The following is a 17,657-nucleotide window of genomic DNA, read 5'->3' as shown; positions in this document are numbered from 1 at the left end:
CAACTGGAAGCCAGTGGAGTGTGCGGAGGAGCGGGGTGACGTGAGAGAACTTGGGAAGGTTGAACACCAGAAGGGCTGCAGCGTTCTGGATGAGTTGTAGGGGTTTAATGGCACAGGCAGGGAGCCCAGCCAACAGCGAGTTGCAGTAATCCAGACGGGAGATGACAAGTGCCTGGATTAGGACCTGTGCCGCTTCCTGTGTAAGGTAGGGTCGTACTCTGCGAATGTTGTAGAGCATGAACCTACAGGATCGGGTCACCGCTTTGATGTTAGCGGAGAACGACAGGGTGTTGTCCAGGGTTCTTTGCATTCTGGGAGGAGGACACAACGGAGTTGTCAACCGTGATGGCGAGATCATGGAGTGGGCAGTCCTTCCCCGGGAGGAAGAGCAGCTCCATCTTGCCGAGGTTCAGCTTGAGGTGGTGATCCGTCATCCACACTGATATGTCTGCCAGACATGCAGAGATGCGATTCGCCACCTGGTTATCAGAAGGGGGAAAGGAGAAGATTAATTGTGTGTCGTCTGCATAGCAATGATAGAAGAGACCATGTGAGGATATGACAGAGCCAAGTGACTTGGTGTATAGAGAGAATAGGAGAGGGCCTAGAACTGAGCCCTGGGGTACACCAGTGGTGAGAGCACGTGGTGCGGAGACAGATTCTCGCCACGCCACCTGGTAGGAGCGACCTGTGAGGTAGGACGCCATCCAAGAGTGAGCCGCGCCGGAGATGCCCAGCTCGGAGAGGGTGGAGAAGAGGATCTGATGGTTCACAGTATCAAAGGCAGCAGATAGGTCTAGAAGGATGAGAGCAGAGGAGAGAGAGTTAGCTTTAGCAGTGCGGAGAGCCTCCGTGACACAGAGAAGAGCAGTCTCAGTTGAATGACCAGTCTTGAAACCTGACTGGTTTGGATCAAGAAGGTCATTTTGAGAGAGATAACAAGAGAGTTGGCTAAAGACGGCACGCTCAATAGTTTTGGAGAGAAAAGAAAGAAGGGATACTGGTCTGTAGTTGTTGACATCGGAGGGATCGAGTGTAGGTTTTTTGAGAAGGGGTGCAACTCTCGCTCTCTTGAAGACGGAAGGGACATAGCCAATGGTCAAGGATGAGTTGATGAGCGAGGTGAGGTAAGGGAGAAGGTCTCCGGAAATGGTCTGGAGAAGAGAGGAGGGGATAGTGTCAAGCGGGCAGGTTGTTGGGCGGCCGGCCGTCACAAGTCGCAAGATTTTCTGGAGAGAGAGGGGAGAAAGAAGTCAAAGCATAGGGTAGGGCAGTGTGAGCAGGACCAGCGGTGTCATTTGACTTAATAAATGAGGTTCGGATGTCGTCAATCTTCTTTTCAAAATGGTTGACGAAGTCATCCACAGAGAGGGAGGAGGAGGAGGATTCAGCAGGGAGGAGAAGGTCCCAAAGAGCTTCCTAGGGTTATAAGCAGAGGCTTGTAATGTAGAGTGGTAGAAAGTGGCTTTAGCAGCAGAAACTGAAGAAAATGTAGAGAGGAGGGAGTGAAAAGATGACAGGTCGGCAGGGAGTCTAGTTTTCCTCCATTTCCGCTCAGCTGCCCGGAGCCCTGTTCTGTGAGCTCGCAATGAGTCGTCAAGCCACGGAGCAGGAGTGGAGGACCGAGCCGGCTGGGAGGATAGGGGACATAGAGAGTCAAAAGATGCAGAAAGGGAGGAGAGGAGGGTTGATGATGCAGAATCAGGAGATTGGAGGGAGAAGGATTGAGCAGAGGGAAGAGATGATAGGATGGAAGAGGAGAGAGTAGCGGGAGAGAGAGAGCGAAGGTCGCGACAGCGCATTACCATCTGAGTAGGGGCAGAGTGAGTAGTGTTGGAGGAGAGCGAGAGAGAAAAGGATACAAAGTAGTGGACAGAGACTTGGAGGGGAGTTGCAGTGAGATTAGTAGAAGAACAGCATCTAGTAAAGATGAGGTCAAGCGTATTGCCTGCCTTGTGATTAGGGGGGGACGGTGAGAGGGTGAGGTCAAAAGAGGAGAGGAGTGGAAAGGAGGAGGCAGAGAGAAATGAGTCAAAGGCAGATGTAGGGAGGTTAAAGTCACCCAGAACTGTGAGGGTGAGCCATCCTCAGGAAAGGAACTTATCAAGGCGTCAAGCTCATTGATGAACTCTCCAAGGGAACCTGGAGGACGATAAACCCATTCATCCATCCGTTTTCTCTTGAGCTGTTACTGCTTACCACAGGATTCTGTTTTGTATGAGCATACAGTGGGGAGTGTCTGTGTACAGTACAAATTTAAATTTAGCATTAAACAAACCTGTTAAAGAGAGGCTTGGACATGTGAGCTAGTCTGCTTTACAGGCCTTGTCACCTGGAGTCAAGCTCTCCACAGTAGCCACTAGAGCCCCTTGCTTCCAGCTTTACCCATTTAGCAGCTTGTCCTGAAGTTGGCCCCGAATGGGACCTAAAATAAGCTTTAGTTGCATCGGCACAGACTGGGCAGGCGAGCGACTGCCTGACCCAGAGGAATGGTGAAGTCCTAGACACACAGGATCATATCGGATGGATCTGCAGAGACGCTGGTATTTTTAGCAGTGTGAGCCAAGCAGGAGGTGGTGTACGCTTACGCAACGTTGGCACTTGCCACTTATGTCAGTGGCAGTAGCTTTGCTGCGGTCTGTCATCCTATCTTTTCCCTGTGACTCTCCCAATAAAAAATATAAATTTGTATTAATCTCCTTTTGGTCTGTGACCACTGATAGATGAAAGTACATTTTGGCGCACCAGGCTGTGTTTAAAGACATGGGTGTAAGAACAAGAGAATATATTCATTTTTAGCATGTGGTAGTTACAGTGGGGGGAAAAAAGTATTTAGTCAGCCACCAATTGTGCATGTTCTCCCACTTAAAAAGATGAGAGAGGCCTGTAATTTTCATCATAGGTACACATCAACTATGACAGACAAATTGAGAAGAAAAAAAATCCAGAAAATCACATTGTAGGATTTTTTATGAATTTATTTGCAAATTATGGTGGAAAATAAGTATTTGGTCACCTACAAACAAGCAAGATTTCTGGCTCTCACAGACCTGTAACTTCTTCTTTGAGGCTCCTCTGTCCTCCACTCGTTACCTGTATTAATGGCACCTGTTTGAACTTGTTATCAGTATAAAAGACACCTGTCCACAACCTCAAACAGTCACACTCCAAACTCCACTATGGCCAAGACCAAAGAGCTGTCAAAGGACACCAGAAACAAAATTGTAGACCTGCACCAGGCTGGGAAGACTGAATCTGCAATAGGTAAGCAGCTTGGTTTGAAGAAATCAACTGTGGGAGCAATTATTAGGAAATGGAAGACATACAAGACCACTGATAATCTCCCTCGATCTGGGGCTCCACGCAAGATCTCACCCCGTGGGGTCAAAATGATCACAAGAACGGTGAGCAAGAATCCCAGAACCACACGGGGGGACCTAGTGAATGACCTGCAGAGAGCTGGGACCGAAGTAACAAAGCCTACCATCAGTAACACACTACGCCGCCAGGGACTCAAATCCTGCAGTGCCAGACGTGTCCCCCTGCTTAAGCCAGTACATGTCCAGGCCCATCTGAAGTTTGCTAGAGTGCATTTGGATGATCCAGAAGAGGATTGGGAGAATGTCATATGGTCAGATGAAACCAAAATAGAACTTTTTGGTAAAAACTCAACTCGTCGTGTTTGGAGGACAAAGAATGCTGAGTTGCATCCAAAGAACACCATACCTACTGTGAAGCATGGGGGTGGAAACATCATGCTTTGGGGCTGTTTTTCTGCAAAGGGACCAGGACGACTGATCCGTGTAAAGGAAAGAATGAATGGGGCCATGTATCGTGAGATTTTGAGTGAAAACCTCCTTCCATCAGCAAGGGCATTGAAGATGAAACGTGGCTGGGTCTTTCAGCATGACAATGATCCCAAACACACCGCCCGGGCAACGAAGGAGTGGCTTCGTAAGAAGCATTTCAAGGTCCTGGAGTGGCCTAGCCAGTCTCCAGATCTCAACCCCATAGAAAATCTTTGGAGGGAGTTGAAAGTCCGTGTTGCCCAGCGACAGCCCCAAAACATCACTGCTCTAGAGGAGATCTGCATGGAGGAATGGGCCAAAATACCAGCAACAGTGTGTGAAAACCTTGTGAAGACTTACAGAAAACGTTTGACCTGTGTCATTGCCAACAAAGGGTATATAACAAAGTATTGAGAAACTTTTGTTATTGACCAAATACTTATTTTCCACCATAATTTGCAAATAAATTCATTAAAAATCCTACAATGTGATTTTCTGGATTTTTTTTTCTCATTTTGTCTGTCATAGTTGACGTGTACCTATGATGAAAATTACAGGCCTCTCATCTTTTTAAGTGGGAGAACTTGCACAATTGGTGGCTGACAAAATACTTTTTTCCCCCACTGTATATTATAGCACTTCCAAGCCAAAGCCTTAGACAATGTTTTGTAAATATAGACTGCTCCAAACCATTGAGAACATAGAACTGAAGGGGCCCAGTTTGATTGTTTGGGACAGATCCTTATGAGTTGTGGCACAGTCCCCTTATAAATCCTCTGATCACGTATTTACCTTTTGGTTGGTCATTTTTTCAATTAATTCCAATGCATCCCGGACCCAGATTAACCCTAGCTCTGGATTAAATTATTCTCAATGGATTAATCTGGGTCTGGAAAAGTGGCCCATAGAGTCTACATAGGCCCAATAATTGATTTAAACTGTGCAGAGGGAGTGACGAGACTTAATATGGTTCCAGTCCAGATCAGCAGTGGTCTCCACATCACTTTACAGCTCTCTTGTCAATCATTTTATTATTGGTTTAATCAGTAATTACAAACAGTACCTCAAACATTAGCATTCAACCTCTACTTAGTAAAAGTAGCACACCAACACACCTGATTCAACTAATGTCAACTTCTCAAGGGCTTGATTATGATTTTTTGTTGTTGAATCATGTGCTGCTCTGGAACCAAAGCCTGCACATCTGGGAAAAGCACTGTTCCAAAATAACATTTGGATGTGGAGTGTGGCAGCACTACCCTCTACTGGCCTTTAGCCTCATTACACGATCAGGGCTGTCAGTGGAGGTACCAGTTTAGATTTCTCTCCACAAATTGACTCCACTTTCAAATATACTGAACAGAAATATAAACGCAAAAGTGTTGGTCCCATGTTTCATGAGCTGAAATAAAAGATCCCAGAAATGTTCCATACGCACAAAAAGCTTATTTGTCTCAGATTTGGTGCACAAATTTGTGTACATCCCTGTTAGTGAGCATTTCTCCTTTGCTAAAATAATCCATCCACCTGACAGGTGTGGCATATCAATAAGCTGATTAAACAATAAAAGGCCACTTTAAAATGTGCAGTTTTGTCACACAACACCATGCCACAGTTGGCATGCTGACTTCAGGAATGTCCACCAGAGCTCTTGCCAGAGAATTTAATGTTCATTTCGCTACCATAAGCCGCCTCCAACGTCGTTTTAGAGAATTTAGCAGTACGTCCAACCAGCCTCTCAACCGCAGACCATGTGTAACACACCAGCCCAGGACCTCCACATCCAACTTCTTTACCTGCAGGATCGTCTGAGACCAGCCACCTGGACAGCTGATGAAACTGTCTGTAATAAAGCCTCATTCTGATTGGCTAGGCTTGGCTCCCAAGTGGGTGGACCTGGCTCCCAAGTGGGTGGGCCTATGTCCTCTCAGGCCCACCCATGGCTGCACCCCTGCCCAATCATGTGAAATCCATAGATTAGGGCCTAATTCATTTATTTTAATTGGCTGATTTCCTTATATTAACTGTAACTCAGTAAAATCCTTGAAATTGTGTCATGTTGCATTTAGATTTTTGTTCAGTATAGATAAGTAGGTAGTATCCTCCACCTTGTCACCCTAGGGTAACAGTACAAAGAGTTTGGTTTAGTATTGGTTACAGTCAGAGAAAGAAATTGGAGGATGTGGATATTATTTTACTGGATGTGTACCAAAGTACATGCTAAACAGTAGTGCGTACTGTAAATATGCATAATGTGTTTGAACATGTTTCTTATGGTATCTAGTAGAAAAACCTTGGGACATATAATTTAGACCTCACCTCATTGTTTCCTGAACATGTGTAGTAGGCTACAGTGGGTTCATGCCACAGTAATATGTCAGGTCCACTAGATGGCTCTGGATTGCTTTAAAAAAAAAATATATATAGTACAATACACAGTACAATACATGATCTTATCATCCCCCTTTCAATGGATAGCATAAAAAGTTTATTCAAATCTTACTCTGACAATTTTAGTAACATGAAGTCAGCAACGAGGGAATGTGCTGCTTTGTTTTGCACTATAAATCACTAGCACTGTGTTGTGTTTATAAGAAGTCCTTTTAAAACCAGAAAGAGATACAGTATGATGTTTGCACTTGAAAATCATGAGACTGGACTCAAGACTGGACACAAGAAACCCCAAAACCATTAGGACAATGATTCCATTATCTATCAATGAAGCAGAAGACCAGAAAAGCCTGTTGAAATCTTCCCACGATAGTGGTTCTGTTATTTCGTCAATGTCAATTAGTTGAATGAGCTGCTTTGTTTTGCTCTGTAAATTATGTAGTGTTTCTGGTGCTTCTAATTTACTGCACCTAGAGATCATGAGACAGGCCTCACTGGATAGATAATGGAGAGAGATAGCATCATCAACAGCCGCTCTCTGTCACGTCATTAACACTGGTCACTGTTGTGTGGTGTAAGGGGGCCGCTGGACAGTCTGGGCAGCTAGGAAGCCTCAGGCAAATTGATTTGGTCTGGAGTCAAAGTCTTCTTGGCTCCCTCTACTTCCTCCTCTCCCTCAGGGTGTGTAAAAAGAATGGCAGTGGGGAAGAACCTGCAGCTCTGTCTTCTCAGCGGCCCAGTTTGGAGCCTGTTCCCAGGGTTGCCTGGACAGAGCCTGCCGCATTCTAAGAGATATGGAACTATTGAACTGTAGAATCTCATGATGTATCAGGACTTCACTGGCTCTGGGATTGGATCAAGCTATGGGTTCGAGATTGGTTGATTAGAGGGGAAGAATGAAACCTAGTAGTGCTGTGTGACCATGACGCCCCGAATTTGAATACTTTTGCTCTGTAGGATTGTTACAGTATAAAAATAAAATGTGAAACTTAGCCGAGGTCACTGAAGCAGGGAGATTGATGCTTTAAATTGCATTGGGCATCATGTATTATTTTTCCTGTCGCTAATCTGAGTACTTCCCATTAGATCTTACCTTTTTGTACAGTGCCTTCAGAAAATATTCATACCCCTTGACTTATTCCACATTTTGTTGTGTTACAGCCTGAATTCAAAATGAACTAAATCAGGGGGGTTTTCTCACACATATACACACAATACCCCATAATGACAAAGTGAAAACATGTTATCTCATTTAAATAAGTATTCACACCCCTGAGTCAATACTTTGTAGAAGCACCTTTGTCAGCAATTACAGCTGTGAGTCTTTCTGGGTAAGTATCTAAGAGCTTTCCACAACTGGATTGTGCAACATTTGACCATTATTCTTTCCAAAATTTCCGAGCTCTATCAAATTGGTTGTTGATCATGGCTAGACAACCATTTTCAGGTCTTGCCATAGATTTTCAAGTAGTGTAACTGTAACTTGGCCACTCAGGAACATTCACTGTCTTCTTGGTAAGCAACTCCAGTTTAGATTTGGCGTCTTTAAGAAATGGAACACTAGTCACTTTAATAATGTTTACATATCTTGCATTACTCATCTCATATGTATATACTGTATTCTATAATATTCTACTATGTCTTAGTCCATGCCGCTCTGTCATTGCTTGTACATATATGTATATATTCTTAAATTCCATTCCTTACTTAGATTTGTGTGTATTTTGTATATGTTGTGAAATTGTTAGATATTACTTGTTAGATATTACTGCACTGTCGGAGTTAGATGCACAAGCATTTTGCTACACCCGCAATAACATCTGCTAAACACGTGTATGTGACAAATAACATTTGATTTGATTTGATTTATGTTTTAGGTTATTGTCCTGTTGAATGGTGAATTCATCTCCCAGTGTCTGGTGGAAAGCAGACTAAATTTTGATTTGATTTTGATTTGATTTATTAGGATCCCCATTAGCCTGGTTTTCCTCTAGGATTTTGTCTGTGCTTAGCTCCATTCCATTAATTTTTTATCCTGAAAATCTCCCCAATTACAAGCATACCCATAAAAGGCTGCAGCCACCACTATGCTTGAAAATATGGAGAGTGGTACTCAGTAATGTGTTGTATTGGATTTGCCCCAAATATAACACTTTGTGTTCAGGACAAAAAATGTATTGCTTTGCCACATTGTTTGCAGTATTGCTTTAGATCATTGTTGCAAACAGGATGCATATTTTGGAATATTTGTATTATGTACAGCAGGGTTCTTCAATTCCGGTCCTGGAGGGCCGAAACACTTCTGTTTTTTATTTCTACCTGGTAGTTAATTGCACTCACCTGGTGTCCCAGGTCTGAATTAGCCCCTGATTAGAAGGAGAGGATGAAAAACAGAGGTGTTTCGGCCCTCCAGGACCGGAATTGAAGAACCCTGATGTACAGGCTTCCTTCTTTTCACTCTGTCAATTAACTTAGTATTGTGGAGTAACTACAATACTATTGATCCATCCTCAGTTTTCTCCTATCACAGCCATTAAACTCCGTAACTATTTTAAAGTCACCATTGGTGTCACGTCTCCTGCGGTTGCTCCCCTCTGGCGCTCTGATTCGCCGATCTAATGAGCCACCGGTATGAGCGCACCACCCCGGCAACACCGGAATGAAAACCCAACACACCCTAATCACCTCCAGCGCACCTGCACCTCATCATCTCATCACCATTCCTATATAGTCCTGGACTGTTCAGTGTTGTGTTGTGTGTGATTGTTAGTGTCATGTTGTGTACTCGCTCTTTGTTGTTCGCTTGCTCAGTGTTAAGTAAACCTTTACATTGTTGAATCCTGCGTCTTCGTATCCTCAATTCTCGTCACAATTGGCCTCATGGTGAAATCTCTGAGTGGTTTCCTTCCTCTTCGGCAATTGAGTTAGGAAGGACGCCTATATCTTTGAAGTGACTGGGTGTATTAATTAACTTCGTCATGCTCAAAGAAATATTCATTGTATGCTTTTACATTTTTACCCATCTACCAATAGGTGCCCTTTGCGAGGCATTGGAAAATCCCCCTGGTCTTTGTGGTTGAATCTGTGCTTGAAATTCACTGCTCGACTGAGGGACCTTACAGATAATTGTATGTGTGGGGCACAGAGATTAGGTAGTCATTCAAAAATCATGTAAAACACGATTGCACACAGTGAGTCCATGCAATTTATGTGACTTGTTAAGCACATTTTACTCTTGAACTTATTTAGGCTTGTCATAACAAAGGGGTTGAATACTCATTGACTTAATCTTTTCATTTTAAATTAATTTGTAAAAATTGCGAAAAATGTAATTCCACTTTGACATTATGGGGTATTGTGTGTAGGAACGGAGCTGGAGCGAGAAGTGGAGCGTGCCCAATTTGACTGGAGCGCAGAGCGAGATTCCGAAAGGCTGGAGCTTCAGCCTTCTCGCTCCAGTAATGCTCACTTCACCAGCTCAGGGCCCTTATGTAATACTATAGCCCTTTGCGTTAGCTACTGTCATGAAGTTCGCTAAATATTTTCATAAAGATTCTGATAAAAAACACAGGAGCAAAATCAAGGTGACTTACACTACCGGTCAAAAGTTTTAGAACACATACTCATTCAAGGGTTTTTCTTCATTTTTACTATTTTCTACATTGTAGAAGAATAGTGAAGACATCACAACTATGAAATAACACATATGGAATCATGTAGTAACCAAAAAAGTGTTAAACAAATCAATATACACTGCTCAAAAAAATAAAGGGAACACTAAAATGACACATCCTAGATCTGAATGAATGAAATAATCTTATTAAATACTTTTTTATTTACATAGTTGAATGTGCTGACAACAAAATCACACAAAAATTATCAATGGAAATCAAATTTATCAACCCATGGAGGTCTGGATTTGGAGTCACCCTCAAAATTAAAGTGGAAAACCACACTACAGGCTGATCCAACTTTGATGTAATGTCCTTAAAACAAGTCAAAATGAGGCTCAGTAGTGTGTGTGGCCTCCACGTGCCTGTATGACCTCCCTACAACGCCTGGGCATGCTCCTGATGAGGTGGCGGATGGTCTCCTGAGGGATCTCCTCCCAGACCTGGACTAAAGCATCCGCCAACTCCTGGACAGTCTGTGGCAACGTGGCATTGGTGGATGGAGCGAGACATGATGTCCCAGATGTGCTCAATTGGATTCAGGTCTGGGGAACGGGCGGGCCAGTCCATAGCATCAATGCCTTCCTCTTGCAGGAACTGCTGACACACTCCAGCCACATGAGGTCTAGCATTAGGAGGAACCCAGGGCCAACCGCACCAGCATATGGTCTCACAAGGGGTCTGAGGATCTCATCTCGGTACCTAATGGCAGTCAGGCTACCTCTGGCGAGCACATGGAGGGCTGTGCGGCCCCCCAAAGAAATGCCACCCCACACCATGACTGACCCACCGCCAAACCGGTCATGCTGGAGGATGTTGCAGGCAGCAGAATGTTCTCCACGGCGTCTCCAGACTCTGTCACATCTGTCACGTGCTCAGTGTGAACCTGCGTTCATCTGTGAAGGGCACAGGGCGCCAGTGGCGAATTTGCCAATCTTGGTGTTCTCTGGCAAATGCCAAACGTCCTGCACGGTGTTGGGCTGTAAGCACAACCCCCACCTGTGGACGTCGGGCCCTCATACCACCCTCATGGAGTCTGTTTCTGACCGTTTGAGCAGACAAATGCACATTTGTGGCCTGCTGGAGGTCATTTTGCAGGGCTCTGGCAGTGCTCCTCCTGCTCCTCCTTGCACAAAGACGGAGGTAGCAGTCCTGCTGCTGGGTTGTTGCCCTCCTACGGCCTCCTCCACGTCTCCTGATGTACTGGCCTGTCTCCTGGTAGCGCCTCCATGCTCTGGACACTACGCTGACAGACACAGCAAACCTTCTTCCCACAGCTCGCATTGATGTGCCATCCTGGATGAGCTGCACTACCTGAGCCACTTGTGTGGGTTGTAGACTCCGTCTCATGCTACCACTAGAGTGAAAGCACCGGCAGCATTCAAAAGTGACCAAAACATCAGCCAGGAAGCATAGGAACTGAGAAGTGGTCTGTGGTCACCAACTGCAAAACCAGTCCTTTATTGGGGGTGTCTTGCTAATTGCCTATAATTTCCACCTGTTGTCTATATCATTTGCACAATAGCATGTGAAATGGATTGTCAATCAGTGTTGCTTCCTAAGTGGACAGTTTGATTTCACAGAAGTGTGATTGACTTGGAGTTACATTGTGTTATTTAAGTGTTCCCTTTATTTTTTTGAGCAGTGTATATTTTATATTTCAGTTTCTTCAAATAGCCACCCTTTGCCTTGATGACAGCTTTGCACACTCTTGGCATTCTCTCAACCAGCTTCATGAGGTAGTCACCTGGAATGCATTGCAATTAACAGGTGTGCCTTCTTAAAAGTGAATTTGTGGAATTTCTTTCCTTCTTAATACGTTTGAGCCAATCAGTTGTGTTGTGACAAGGTAGGGGGGTATACAGAAGATAGCCCTATTTGGTAAAAGACCAAGTCCATATTATTGCAAGAACAGCTCAAATAATCAAAGAGAAATGACAGTCCATCATTAAGACATGAAGGTTAGTCAATACGGAAAATGTCTAGAACTTTGAAAGTTTCTTCAAGTGCAGTTGCAAAACTCATCAAGCGCTATGATGAAACTGGCTCTCATGAGGACTGCCAGTGGAATGGAAGACCCAGAGTTACCTCTGCTGCAGAGGATAAGTTCAGTAGAGTTACCAGCCTCAGAAATTGCAGCCCAAATAAATGCTTCACAGAGTTCAAGTAACAGACACATCTCAACATCAACTGTTCAGAGGAGACTGTGTGAATTAGGTCTTCATGGTCAAATTGCTGCAAAGAAACCACTACTAAAGGACACCAATAAGATGAAGAGACTTGCTTGGGCCAAGAAACACGAGCAATGGACATTAGACCGGTGGAAATGTGTTCTTTGGTCTGGAGTCCAAATTTGAGATTTCTGGTTCCAATCGCCGTGTCTTTGTGAGACGTGGTGTGGGTGAACGGATGATCTCTGCATGTGTATTTCCCACCGTAAAGCATGGAGGAGGAGGTGTTATGGTGTTGGGGTGCTTTGCTGGTGACACTGTCTGTGATTTATTTAGAATTCAAGGCACAATTAACCAGCATGGCTACCACAGCATTCTGAAGCGATACGCCATCCCATCTGGTTTGGGCTTAGTGGGACTATAATTTGTTTTTCAACAGGACAATGACCCAACACACCTCCAGGCTGTGTAAGGGCTGTTTTACCAAGAAGGAGAGTGATGGAATGCTACATCAGATGACCTGGCCTCCACAATCCCCCAACCTCAACCAAATTGAGATGGTCTGGGATGAGTCGGACCGCAGAGTGAAGGAAAAGCAGCCAACAACATTTACATTTACAATTACGTCATTCAGCAGACGCTCTTATACAGAGCGACTTACAAATTGGTGCATTCACCTTATAGCCAGTGGGATAACCACTTTACAAGGGGGGGGTAGAAGGATTACTTTATCCTATCCCAGGTATTCCTTAAAGAGGTGGGGTTTCAAATGTCTCCGGAAGGTGGTGAGTGACTCCGCTGTCCTGGCGTCGTGAGGGAGCTTGTTCCACCATTGGGGTGCCAGAGCAGCGAACAGTTTTGACTGGGCTGAGCGGGAACTATGCTTCCGCAGAGGTAGGGGAGCCAGCAGGCCAGAGGTGGATGAACGCAATGCCCAATTTTTGGGTGTAGGGACTGATCAGAGCCTGAAGGTACGGAGGTGCCGTTCCCCTCACAGCTCCGTAGGCAAGCACCATGGTCTTGTAGCAGATGCAAGCTTCAACTGGAAGCCAGTGGAGTATGCGGAGGAGCGGGGTGACGTGAGAGAACTTGGGAAGGTTGAACACCAGACGGGCTGCGGCATTCTGGATGAGTTGTAGGGGTTTAATGGCACAGGCAGGGAGCCCAGCCAACAGCGAGTTGCAATAATCCAGACGGGAGATGACAAGTGCCTGGATTAGGACCTGTGCCGCTTCCTGTGTAAGGCAGGGTCGTACTCTCTGAATGTTGAACCTACAGGATCGGGTCACCGCCTTGATGTTAGCGGAGAACGACAGGGTGTTGTCCAGGGTCACGCCAAGGCTCTTCGCACTCTGGGAGGAGGACACAACGGAGTTGTCAACCGTGATGGCGAGATCATGGAACAGGCAGTCCTTCCCCGGGAGGAAGAGCAGCTCCGTCTTGCCGAGGTTCAGCTTGAGGTGGTGATCCGTCATCCACACTGATATGTCTGCCAGACATGCAGAGATGCGATTCGCCACCTGGTTATCAGAAGGGGGAAAGGAGAAGATTAGTTGTGTGTCGTCAGCGTAGCAATGATAGGAGAGGCCATGTGAGGATATGACAGAGCCAAGTGACTTGGTGTATAGCGAGAATAGGAGGCCTAGAACTGAGCCCTGGGGGACACCAGTGGTGAGAGCACGTGGTGCGGAGACAACTTCTCGCCACGCCACTTGGTAGGACGCAATCCAAGAGTGAGCCGCGCCGGAGATGCCCAGCTCGGAGAGGGTGGAGAAGAGGATCTGATGGTTCACAGTATCAAAGGCAGCAGACAGGTCTAGAAGGACAAGAGCAGAGGAGAGAGAGTTAGCTTTAGCAGTGCGGAGAGCCTCCGTGACACAGAGAAGAGCAGTCTCAGTTGAATGACTAGTCTTGAAACCTGACTGGTTTGGATCAAGAAGGTCATTCTGAGAGAGATAGCAAGAGAGTTGGCTAAAGACGGCACGCTCAATAGTTTTGGAGAGAAAAGAAAGAAGGGATACTAGTCTGTAGTTGTTGACATCAGAGGGATCGAGTGTTGGTTTTTTGAGAAGGGGTGCAACTCTCGCTCTCTTGAAGACGGAAGGGACATAGCCAGCGCTCAAGGATGAGTTGATCAGTGAGGTGAGGTAAGGGAGAAGGTCACCGGAGATGGTCTGGAGAAGAGAGGAGGGGATAGGGTCAAGCGGGCAGGTTGTTGGGCGGCCTGCCGTCACAAGTCGCAAGATTTTATCTGGAGAGAGAGGGGAGAAAGAAGTCAAAGCATAGGGTAGGGCAGTGTGAGAAGGACCAGCAGTGTCATTTGACTTAACAAACGAGGATCGGATGTCGTCAACCTTCTTTTCAAAATGGTTGAAAAAGTCATCCACAGAGAGGGGGGGGGGGGGATTCAGCAGGGAGGAGAATGTGGCAAAGAGCTTCCTAGGGTTAGAGGCAGATGATTGGAATTTAGAGTGGTAGAAAGTGGCCTTAGCAGCAGAAACAGATGAAGAAAATGTAGAGAGGAGGGAGTGAAAAGATGCCAGGTCCGCAGGGAGTCTAGTTTTCTTCCATTTCCGCTCAGCTGCCCGGAGCTCTGTTCTGTGAGCTCGCAATGAGTCATCAAGCCACGGAGCTGGAGGGGAGGACCGAGCCGGCCGGGAGGATGGGGGACATAGAGAGTCAAAGGATGCAGAAAGGGAGGAGAGGAGGGTTGAGGAGGCAGAATCAGGAGATTGGAGGGAGAAGGATTGAGCAGAGGGAAGAGATGATAGGATGGAAGAGGAGAGAGTAGCGGGAGAGAGAGAGCGAAGGTTGCGACAGCACATTACCATCTGTGTAGGGGCAGAGTGAGTAGTGTTGGAGGAGAGGGAGAGAGAAAATGATACAAAGTAGTGGTCGGAGACATGGAGGGGAGTTGCAGTGAGATCTGTCCTCTTGCTCAGCTTCCGCATTGTCTCCGTGCTGCTGTGCTGTTTGTTGCTACTTGGCTACCTGCCAAACTATTCACGTTTTACTTTTAATAAACGTTTAATCAATCTCTGTGTTCAACAAATTTACCAACTTTTTAGTTTTGTCCTCACTCATCTTTTTTCGTTAAACTTTTTCACCCCGGACGTTTTATCCCGAGACAGAAGAGTCATTTTCCTGTGCGTTTTTGCTGCCAATTTTACTTTATTTTCCTTTTTCCATCGCAACTTTTTTCCCTCATTCAACTTTTTTCACTCCGGACGCTTTATCTGGACATGGTTCGTCAACATCTTCAACAGCCGAAGCTAAGTAGTAACATTAACATGATGTCTTCTAATTGCAGTCGCTGTACTCATAATATACAGGAGAACGATCGCCTTACGGCGAGAATAGCTGTGCTACAAGCCCAGCTTCAGACGCAATCGTTAGGCAAGGGTAATTTCAGTGTAGGAAAGGAAGAAACAGCGTCTGTGCCACCAGTAAGTACAGATAGTAACGTTAGTATAAATCCCCCCGCACAGTCCCCGCAGCCGGACAACTTTCTCATGGCTTCTGGAGGGAAATACCGTTGGAATGCTCAACCGGTGTCGCTCATTCAGCCGACAGAAACTTTCAACCGGTTTTCCCCATTATGTAGCGAGTCGGAGTCTGAGTCTGAGTCTTCTCTTGTCTCTACTCCTCCCGTTACGGGGGTCTGAGACGCCGAAGGCTCCCACCATTAGCTCTGACAAATTGAAAACCCTAGTCATTGGCGACTCCATTACCCGCAGTATTAGACTTAAAACGAATCACCCAGCGATCATACACTGTTTACCAGGGGGCAGGGCTACCGACGTTAAGGCTAATCTAAAGATGGTGCTGGCTAAAGCTAAAACTGGCGAGTGTAGAGAGTATAGAGATATTGTTATCCACGTCGGCACCAACGATGTTAGGATGAAACAGTCAGAGGTCACCAAGTGCAACATAGCTTCAGCGTGTAAATCAGCTAGAAAGATGTGTCGGCATCGAGTAATTGTCTCTGGCCCCCTCCCAGTTAGGGGGAGTGACGAGCTCTACAGCAGAGTCTCAGCACTCAATCGCTGGTTGAAAACTGTTTTCTGCCCCTCCCAAAAGATAGAATTTGTAGATAATTGGCCCTCTTTCTGGGACTCACCCACAAACAGGACCAAGCCTGACCTGCTAAGGAGTGACGGACTCCATCCTAGCTGGAGGGGTGCTCTCATCTTATCTACCAACATAGATAGGGCTCTAACTCCTCTAGCCCCACAGTGAAATAGGGTGCAGGCCAGGCAGCAGGCTGTTAGCCAACCTGCCAGCTTAGTGGAGTCTGCCAATAGCACAGTCAGTGTAGTCAGCTCAGCCATACCCATTGAGACTGTGTCTGTGCCTCGACCTAGGTTGGGCAAAACTAAACATGACGGTGTTCGCCCCTAGCAATCTTATTAGGATAAAGACCTCCTCCATTCCTGCCATTATTGAAAGAGATCGTGATACCTCACATCTCAAAATAGGGTTACTTAATGTTAGATCCCTCACTTCAAAGGCAGTCATAGTCAATGAACTAATCACTGATCATAATCTTGATGTGATTGGCCTGACTGAAACATGGCTTAAGCCTGATGAATTTGCTGTGTTAAATGAGGCCTCACCTCCTGGTTACACTAGTGACCATATTCCCCGTGCATCCCGCAAAGGCGGAGGTGTTGCTAACATTTACGATAGCAAATTTCAATTTACAAAAAAAAATGGCGTTTTCGTCTTTTGAGCTTCTAGTCATGAAATCTATGCAGCCTACTCAATCACTTTTTATAGCTACTGTTTACAGGCCTCCTGGGCCATATACAGCATTCCTCTCTGAGTTTCCTGAATTCCTATCAGACCTTGTAGTCATAGCAGATCATATTCTAATTTTTGGTGATTTTAATATTCACATGGAGAAGTCCACAGACCCACTCCAAAAGTCTTTCGGAGCCATCATCGACTCAGTGGGTTTTGTCCAACATGTCTCTGGACCTACTCACTGCCACAGTCATACTCTGGACCTAGTTTTGTCCCATGGAATAAATGTTGTAGATCTTAATGTTTTTCCACAAAATCCTGGACTATCGGACCATCATTTTATTACGTTTGCAATCGCAACAAATAATCTGCTCAGACCCCAACCAAGGAGCATCAAAAGTCGTGCTATAAATTCTCAGACAACACAAAAATTCCTTGATGCCCTTCCAGACTCCTTCTGCCTACCCAAGGACGTCAGAGGACAAAAATCAGTTAACCACTTAACTGAGGAACTCAATTTAACCTTGCACAATACCCTAGATGCAGTTGCACCCCTAAAAACGAAAAACATTTGTCATAAGAAACTAGCTCCCTGGTATACAGAAAATACCCGAGCTTTGAAGCAAGCTTCCAGGAAATTGGAACGAAATGGCGCCACACCAAACTGGAAGTCTTCCGACTAGCTTGGAAAGACAGTACCGTGCAGTACCGAAGAGCCCTCACTGCTGCTCGATCATCCTACTTTTCCAACTTAATCGAGGAAAATAAGAACAATCCAAAATTTATTTTTGATACTGTTGCAAAGCTAACTAAAAAGCAGCATTCCCCAAGAGAGGATGGCTTTCACTTCAGCAGTAATAAATTCATGAACTTCTTTGAGGAAAAGATCA

Source organism: Coregonus clupeaformis, chromosome 16 (assembly GCF_020615455.1).
Source record: "Coregonus clupeaformis isolate EN_2021a chromosome 16, ASM2061545v1, whole genome shotgun sequence".
In the NCBI taxonomy this organism is placed as follows: domain Eukaryota; kingdom Metazoa; phylum Chordata; class Actinopteri; order Salmoniformes; family Salmonidae; genus Coregonus; species Coregonus clupeaformis.
This window is presented reverse-complemented; position numbering follows the sequence as displayed.